At 38.1% G+C, this 9,957-nt stretch overlaps 1 pseudogene; it reads left to right on the top strand.

Moving 5' to 3' along the window:
* Positions 1-341: 341 nt before the first annotated feature.
* LOC102502574 (vomeronasal type-2 receptor 26-like) overlaps positions 342-9,957 on the top strand; it is a 65,814-nt pseudogene continuing 56,198 nt past the window's right edge.

The raw sequence follows: 9,957 nt of genomic DNA, 5'->3' as shown, positions 1-9,957 counted from the left end.
ACTTCCCAGGGAAAAATGCCCATTCTGGCAAATCATGCTGCAAGATTCAAGATTGCTATATCAGAACCTCCACGAGCCAGCTCTGTACACTCAACTGGTTTACACTGGAGCCTGAATCACCTGTGCAGCTCCCATACCCTGCCCATCACCTAGCATTTTCTGGCTACCAACCAGCCTGAGCTTTAGTCACCTGAAAAGGAGCGATGCATGTGGTGCCACTGTGCAGCAGTCCCAGGCTGCATGAGTGAAGCCACCACTGGGGTGGTCTCCCCTGTTTGGCCCAGGGCTCAGTTGGGGGAAAATACCTGGGCTCCTCCCCCAGTGCTCCCAGAAGGTGGAAAATGTGTGGAACAGGTCTAGACAGGTCCAGAGGATCAGATGGGCCCAGGGGTCAGGCCATCCTGGGAGCCTGGCCTGGCTGGAAAGGCTTTCCATGCTACCATGAGTTGCCCAGAGATTGGCCCCACAACAACTGCAAGTTCCAATACATGCTTTTATTTACACAGATCATTGGGGACTGCATGAGAGACTTGGAGGGGTGGTCCTATGGGACAGATATCTGGAAAGATTTACTGAAAAAGAGCCCTGGACTGAGCCCTGTGAGAAGGAATTCCTCAGATGGAGGAGAGGAGGATGGCACTCCAAAAGTGTGGAGTGTGGGGAGTGTGACAAAGTGTGCAAAGGCCTGGCATGAAGGTTATGTGTCCTGTCCACCCACCCTTAGAATGTGGATGGTGGGAATTACACTTCAGAAGCAGAGGTGGGATACACTGCTGCATTCACTTGGCAAATGCCAACAGCATAGGTATAACTGAACTGGCCAATTCCCTGTAGGAGGAGTCACTTCCTACTCCCCAAGGAAAAGCCACCTTGGAGGTACTCCACCAAGCCTCTGAATGAAGAGCCAAGGCTTGGACCCCAGGTGGCAGGAGTTCACACTAAGGTTCTCAGAAAGGACAAGTGGTGAGCTGGAGATAGGTCCTAAGCTGGTCCAACATTTTGAGGCACCACAGGCTGGGAACTGCTGAACTCAGTTCCTAGGAGAACCCAGCTGTGCCTGCACTCTCTCCAGCAGGCAGTGGGTGTACTCTGCATGGACTGGGGAGTATCTGGGTTCTTCAAACTTCTCAATGACTGTTGGCTTCTGTGTCCACTCTCACCTCCACTTTCAGGTGAGCCCAGAGAGGTCAAGGGCTGATTTGAATTATCTAGTTTATTTTTCTGTTCTTGATTGTTCTAGCTAATGATGTGTCAATTTTATCTTCTCAAAGAACCAGCTTTGGTGTTATTTATATTCTGTATAGCTTTTTTATTGTCTATTTTTTTCCTCTTTTTTAAAATTTTTGTTTATTCAGTTCTTTAAATCATGACATTAGGCTGTTTATTTGCCACCTTCCTGTTTTTTTGTTTGTTTTGTTTTTTTTCTTGTGAGCACTAATTGCTAATTCTTATGACTGCTTTTACTGTGTACCATAGGTTACAAACACTTTTTTTCTTTGTTATAATTGGTTTCTCTAAACCTTTTATTTCAGTCTTAATACTGATAAGTATTAAGCCTTAAGCCGGTCCAACATTTTGAGGCACCACAAGCTGGGAACTGCTGAACTCAGTTCCTAGGAGAACCCAGCTGTGCCTGTACTCTCTCCAGTAGGCAGTGGGTGCACTCTGCATGGACTGGGGAACATCTGGGTTCTCCTAACTTCTCAATGACTGTTGACTTTCGTGTCCACTCTCACCTCCACTTTCAGGTGAGCCCAGAGAGGTCAAGGGCTGATTCGAATTATCTAGTTTATTTTTTCTGTTCTTGATTGTTCTAGCTAATGATGTGTCAATTTTATCTTCTCAAAGAACCAGCTTTGGTGTTATTTATATTCTGTATAGCTTTTTTATTGTCTATTTTTTTCCTCTTTTTTAAAATTTTTGTTTATTCAGTTCTTTAAATCATGACATTAGATGTTGGCTTGTCCATTTGCCATCTTTCCATTTTTTTCTTATGTACACTAATTGCCAAGAACTTCCTTCTTATGACTGCTTTTACTGTGTACCATAGGTTATAAACACTTTTTTTCTTTGTTATAATTGGTTTCTTTAAACCTTTTATTTCAGTCTTAATACTGATAAGTATTAAGTCTTCATACTTATCACCAGCAGATGTGTCATTTATCACAGACAATTATAACTATCTAATAATTGTCCTTCCTGACAGTTCACTTTTTTTGGCTTTTCTTAACTGCTTTCACATAAGTCAAGGCCTGTACTTTCTTAGATGTGTAGGTACAATCTCGCTGGGGCCTCTAAAATGTATTCAAATTAGCATGAGAATAAGAGGACATCCAGTTTTAGCCAAATTAAGGAGCCATTTATTAAGCCAGCAACTGCAAGAGAATTCATGTCATTCCAAAACCTCACAACCCTGAAGCAGAGGTGCGGGGGGAGGTTTATAAATGACACATCTGCTGGTGATAAGTATTAGGTTAGAAAGACAGGGATGAATGTCAGTGTTGTTCTACTGGTGATAAGCATTCAGTGAGGAATTTTAGGAGACATGTATGAGTTGGGTTACAAGGAAAAGGAAAGAGAAACGGAGTCATATTCAAAATGGAGGTGGTCATGCTTTAATAATAATATAATAATAAAGTCACAGAAACAAAATGTAAAAGGACAGTTGCTAGAAGCTCCAAGTGGACAAGCTTGAAAAATGTTTATAAGAGCATAAAATTTTACTTAGGCAAGAAGAATAAGTTCAAGGGACCATTGTATGTTATGTACTTAATAACATTATACTATCTTCTTGAAAAAGGTAGAAGAATAGATATTAAGTGTTTCACCACAGAAAAATAAGTTGTGAGGTAATGTGTATGTTAAATGGCTTGATTTAGCCTTTTTCTAAATTTTACATTTATCAAAACATTTTCTTGTATCATAAATATATAAAATGTATAGTCAAACTATTAGTATTATAAATAAGAAAAATAACATTATACTATCTTCTTGAAAAAGGTAGAAGAATAGATATTAAGTGTTTCACCACAGAAAAATAAGTTGTGAGGTAATGTGTATGTTAAATGGCTTGATTTAGCCTTTTTCTAAATTTTACATTTATCAAAACATTTTCTTGTATCATAAATATATAAAATGTATAGTCAAACTATTAGTATTATAAATAAGAAAATTATCACATTTTTTTGTAAAGACCAGTAGAAGAAAGGAGATATAAAAGAGGTAAATACTGGGTCAAGAAGAGAGTTTCTTTTAGTTATGACACATTAAACTTTGTAATGATGAGGACTTGGTGCCTGAATTAACAATGGCTGGAGCACAAGGCTTTAGGCTGAGTCTATGGACTAATTTTGTGGAGCATTGAGGGAAAGGATACTCTAATCATAGCATGTCGCCTCATCCTTTGTATATCATAAAAACCATTTTTCTCACATTGGTGTTGCAGACCTGGAGTGATGTTGAATGTAGTAATAAAGTACTTTTCATATTGCTGAGGAAACTATCAATAATTGATATCAGCTCTTCTCTTTCTTACAAAAGCATCAGGTAGAATTATGCCAGTAGGTGTTTTGTTGATTTTAATGCCATTTTCAAAAAGCTCATCCTAATCCCCAGGAGAAGTCCTCTGACACAATCACTCTTGATCTCTCTTGGACACAAAATTTCAGAGCTCATTGTCTCAATATGGGGTGAACTCCAAAGTCTTGGTAGGCAATGATGAAATCATAGGGGCCAGATGATAGGAGAAGTCCAAAATATGTTTTTATTCAAACTGTTTTTCCACCAGAATGTAGGGTGACAGGTTCAGAGCCCCAGGGCGAGGAGATCCCCAGAGCTCCTGAATGGCACAGAAGCAAAACAGTGAAAAGACAGTGAGCCTGAACTGCTCAGACAATGACACTGAGGGGGAGTCTCAACACTGTGAGTCTCTTATAAATGCCATTTTTATGCTCCGAGTCATGCCCTTGTCTGCCATGCCAGTCTGGTGCATTCTTTGTACAGATTGAAGGCAGACTGTGAAACTGGGAGTCATCTGTGTTCTTCATAGAAGTGTTCTTTCTGCAGAGGGCTGAGCCCGTACACATGATCCAGCTCCATCTTCTTAGCTCAGCACGTACATAGGGCTTTGTCTCTGTATTAAACAGCCTTTGGCATGTCATTTTCTCTGATTTGTCTCTTGCTACTTGCACAGCCTTTACAGACTGCAAGCGAGTTGCCATCTGAGGGCTGTTTTCAACACAAAAAGCCAAGTTTCTACAAAGATGGAGATCTGGTACTGGGTGGGTTTTTCCATCTTTATGTCTTGGATAAAGTAGGATACATAGTTCAGCAATCTTTTCTGATGAGTCCAACTAAAACTTTTCAATATTCTTGGTAAGTTCTTGGTTATATGTATACATATATGTAGATGAATTTATAACTATCATACAGTTTGCAGGTGGGGTGTAGTTTACACATTTATGTGAGTGGGCACATGTGAGATTAATACCACTGAGAATAATGAAAACTGCACAGAAGTGACAGAAATGCAGAATAGTGAATTCAGATATCCTGCCCTGTTATCCTTTTACCTTTCTTTTTCCAATACTTTCAAGACAAAGGATAGAAATTAATTTACTACAGTATGTCATGTAGTCCATCAACATTGTCCCTACATTTAGTCATTGTGAGGCTCAGAATGAGTAAGAACACTGGGAAATCAGCCCCTCCTACAGCCAAGGCCCCTATGGTGAGTTCCACATGAAGCATAATGGGACTAACTCTGAGCCTTACGGATGGTATTGTAGAAAAGTGCCTTATAAAGAAGTCATGAATGTCTGAGATCCACTGCCCTATACAGACCATGTTCCACAAAAAGTCAGTCATTTAATCCTGTCAGATACGAGACATACGGGCTTGTGAACCTCAGAGTCAAAAACAATCAGTAGATAGTTTATTGGAGGAGAACAATGTCCTTTGATCATAATTTCTAACATCTCCTGGGGAAAATGCAAAATATTTCTTCACATCTGATCTTTATGCAACTCTGTCTCATGCATCTGTAATAGCTGAGTTACTATAGTTAAGCCTAATGAGATGTTTGCCTGCAGATAGCCTGTGTTCTGTGCATACTTTGTTGGTTGCAATAATGAAGTATACTTGTTAAAACCTTCACTCTGTCAACATGTGTTGATCTCAGAAGAGGGTTAGACAATATGCAATTTACTTCCATGGATGTCTCTGTCCTCACTAATTTAGTTTGGGCTTATTTGAACTTGTCACTTCTATAAGTGGTCTTGCACTGGAGAGAGGTGATAGTGGAATTTATCATTTTTGAGTAGAACCTAAGACTTGTCTCTGTGGGAGGACTTCTCCTTGCCTGATATCTATTCCTTTTAGCTATTTTGTTTCTCCCTCTTTATCTTTTAACCATTAGGCAAAATAAAATATGCAGCAATTATTCTTATGCATGTATTATTGTTTTATTTGGTAGCAGCCACTGTTTTTCTCTACTGGTGTTAGGGTGGCAGAAACTGATTATAAATCATTAAAATTACCTGTGCTATCAGGAACTCTGGGTAAAAAGTAGGAGTGTGTTTTTGTCTATGAGGACAGGGTATAACACAGACTGGAATATTTATTGATTTTTACATTTCAGGAGGACAAAAATTGTATTCTGCCTCCTCTCCTAAGACCAGAGAAGTTTCTGGGAATACTTAGGCACTGTGGCAGGGTTTTTTTTTTATTTTTTTTAGAGATGATTTTTGTTATAGGGAAAGTACACGTACACTTACAAGAAAGACAGAGACAGAAAGCAAGAAATAACCTTCCTTCTCCTCTTGGGACCTTGGACATGCATGCCCAGCGTGAGTTTAAGAAGCTAGGCACTGTGGTCATTTTGTTTTGTTTTTGGTTTTGTTTTTAGAGGTTTTTGTTATAGGGCAAGTGCACTCACAGGGGAGTCGGGTAATGTAACCATTATGCCATCGGCTGGTCCTATTCTAGAGAAGTTTCTGGGAATATTTAGGCACAATGTTTTGAGATGCCAGAATTTTCTACTCCTGGACTTGTGAAAGTCATAGTGTGGACTCACATTGTTAACCTGACTTTGCAAATGGGTATCACATCTCTAACATTTATTGTCAGCACAATGTTATATCACTAAATACATATTTATGTTATTATTTCTATGACTACCAGATGTTATGTAGCATGATAAGCCACACTTGCTTATTTATTGTTGCCTATTTCTATTGTGACTAATTTTGTGCGGCCATAAGCATTATACAGGCATTTAATCTTTATAAATAAAATTTGCGTATTTTTCTGAGTCAGATTTTTGTCACAAAATTGCTCAGTTAAGAGATGTGTTTAGAGCCAGTGAGTGGAGCATTGGTTAAGGTAGTCCCACATGACTGACTGTGTACTTTGAGTCCTGGACATGGTGACTTGAGAAACATATTTGGCACATGTGCATGAATGATCAAAATCTCAAAAGGTAGGAGAAATTGAGGAAGGGATTGTGGGGTGACCATCTTCCACAGAGAGTGCTCTCTATTTCCCTCTCTAGTGAGCACTTTATCACATAGAACAATTTTAAAAATAAAAAAGAGAGATTTGTTTAGTCACAAGTTTTTAGAACCTTTTGCCAAATACTCCCCAGGACATCAGCATGTATTATCATCCTAAAAAAAACAAAACCCTATATCCCTGTGCAGCTTCTCCAGAGTTTTCTCTTCCCCTAGCTTCTGCTTAGTACTAGTCTGATTTATGTTTATATGGCTTTTCCTATTGTGAGCACTTCAAATAAATTCAGTCATATCTTTTGAGCTTGGCTTCTTTCACTTAGCAAAATGTTTTCAAAAATTGGCGAGACTGTAGCATGTATGATACTTCATTCCTTTTTTTTCTTTTTAGAGATATTTTTGCTATAGAGCTTGTGCACTCGCTGAGGAGACAGAGACAGACATGTAGAAGTAAGCAATCACCCCACAAGGGGGACAGCATGCAGCAATCTCTTCTCCATTCATCTCTCAGGATTTTTGGCACACACACATATATGCCCAGTGTGAGTTTCAAGCTTCTGGGTCTGGAACTTGCTCCATGGTCAGCCATATGAGTCCCTCACCATAATCATTATGGCTCCTGCTGGCCCTTCGTTTTTCTTTTAATTTGACAGACAGTGTGTGCACTTGCCAGAATGTGACAGAAAAATGGAGAGAGAAAAAAAGAGAAAGAATCCTCTTCAGTGTGGCATGGTCACCCCTCAATCTTCTCTCCTCCATCTCTGCATTGGATTGGAAATCCAGGCACATACCTGTGCAGGTTGCATGCTACTGGGTCTGGGAATTGAACCATACAGTTGGCCATATGGAATCCAGCAAGCTAAATTGCTGGCCAAAGTACTTCATTTCTTGGCATTTCCAAATAATATTCCAGGAATGGGTATACCACACTTGGTTGGTTATCCATCAATTTATTAATGATTATTTGGAATGTTTTGTATTATTTTGTCAGCTACTGTGCATAATGCTACTATTTATGTTTATGTTTGTGGCAAAGTTTTTGTATGGTCATGTGTTCTAATCTCTCTTGGGCAGATAACAAAGAGTTCAGTTGCTGTGTCATGTGATAACTCTTATATTTAACTTTGCAAGAAAGTACCAAACTATTTTCTGAGTGATCTGTACTAGTCATAAATGAGAGCTCCAAATTCTGTACATCCCACCAAAATTGGTACTTTCTGGGTGTTATTTTAAACCGTCATAATGACCATGGAGTAGGTTTCTTTTGCATTATTATTATTATTATTATTTTTACCATTTTAAGTTTTATACTTTTTTTTTTTTAAGTTGGAGCTTCTGAGCAACTTAAAAATTCAGGACAAGTTTCCATCTTTGTATAATAGCATCTTTTTTCTCTCTGTATATTATATTATCTTAGTGTGACAAAAGCACTTTCTATGAGATCTATCCTTTTAATAATTTTTAAAATGTCTAATAAAGAATTTAACTCTAGATACAGTGCTGTATAACAGATATCTAGAGATGGTTTATCTTGCTTGAATGAAAAGCTGGTGACTAATAAGGCTGAGAATCCATTCATGTGATTATTGGTCAATTTTGTATAATCATTTGAAAAATATATTCAAGTTAATTTCTAATTGGGCTTCATATAATTTATTTTAAAGTTATATGTTGTCTTTGCTATTATGGAACCAATCTTCTTATCAGATATATGATATGTAATGTCTCATATCATGTGGCTGTATTTTCATGTCTTAATTGTGTTCTTTAAAAATGTTTTACTTTGAAGTCCAGTTATCTGTTTTTTCCTTTTATGGTCTGTACCTTCAGTGTCACTGAGAAATATACACTATCATAAGGTAACAAAAAGAGTTGCTACTGTATTTTATTTCAATGATTAATTTGTTCTTATTTTGGATTTATTTCTATGATCCACTTTCAGTGTATTTTTGTGCATGATGTCAAAAAAGTTTTCTGTAACCATCGTTGTTCATTTCTGTGCATTGTGCTCTTTTCCAGCCCATCTTAAATACACCATCACTTTTCTGCAATTTTTCCTGATTTTATCTCTTATTGTTTTCATAATATCTCCTTAGTTTTCTCCTCTTGCTCACATCTTTTCTGTTAGGTTTAAACATAACTCATTTGATTATATCATTTCAGTTTATTAATTTATTGCACTATCATAATCTTTTAAAGAGTGTTTGTCTATCTTATATTTTTACGTATCCTGTTTAACCTTTTTATAATATTCTGAATATTTTTAATGCTAGAGGGACTGTGTATGTGCCAGAAAAAGGGGGGATAAAGAGAGAGAGGCCTCTGGGAACCAGCAGTTAGCGTAATGGCTATGTCACTGGACTCCCACGTAGTCAACCGCGGTTCATGTCCCGGACCTAGTGGCTTAAAACTCACGCCGGGCGCGTGTGCGTGTGTACCCAAGATCCCGAAAGGAGAATGGAGGAGAAGGGATGCAGCGTGGCCATCCCCCCTGGGGGGGTGATTTCTCTGTCTGTCTGGCAAGCACACGCGCCCTATAACGAAAAAACCTCTCAGAAAAACAAAAACAAAAAACAAGACGTTTCAGTCATAGAGTGCGAACACTCACTATATTAAGTGGAGACATACGGTGTCTCTCCTTCACAGCCTGGATTGCTTCAATCAGCAGTAAATCTTCTGTAGTCTTCCACTTTTTGTCAAAAGCCAGAGTTTGGTGGTTTTTATGGCTGAATAGTATTCCATTAAGTATATGTGCCACACTTTTTCAATCCATTCATCTGTTCATGGGCATATGGGTTGGTTCCATGTCTTGGCAATTGTGAATACTGCTGCAATAAGCATTGATGTGCAAGTATTTTTCTGATTAAGAATTTTTGTGTCCTTTGGGTAGATACCAAGCAGTGAAATTGCTGGATCATATGGTAGTTCTATTTGTAGATTTTTGAGGAATCTCCAAATTGTTCTCTACAGTGACTGGATCATTTACATTTCCACCAGCATTGTAAGAGAGTTCCTCTTTCACCACACCCCCACCAGCACTTATCATTTTTGTTTTTTTAATCTTACTCATTCTGACTGCGTTTAGGTGGTATCTCGTTGTTTTGATTTGCATTTTCCTTATGATGAGGGATGTTGAACTTTTTTTCCAATATCTTTTGAATATTTGTATATCATCTTTAGAGAGTGGTTTTTTCAACTCATTCTCCCATCTTTTCATAGGATTGAACAACTTTTTCCAAACAGCTGCTTAAGATCCTTGTGTATTCTGGTTATCAGTCCCTTATCTGATGCATAATTTTCAAAAATATTTTCACATTCTGAGGGCTGTCTATTCATAATAATTACTGTGTCTTCGTCATGCAGAAACTTCTTAGTCTGATGTAATCCCATTTGTCTATTTTAGGGAATATTGACTGTGCTTTGGATGTCTTATTTAAGAAGCCTTTCCCTA

The sequence above is a fragment of the Tupaia chinensis genome, unplaced genomic scaffold (genome assembly GCF_000334495.1).
Source record: "Tupaia chinensis unplaced genomic scaffold, TupChi_1.0 Scaffold000037_21, whole genome shotgun sequence".
Classification (NCBI taxonomy): domain Eukaryota; kingdom Metazoa; phylum Chordata; class Mammalia; order Scandentia; family Tupaiidae; genus Tupaia; species Tupaia belangeri.
The sequence above is the reverse complement of the archived record's forward strand: the minus strand, read 5'-3'. Positions and strand labels throughout refer to the sequence as shown.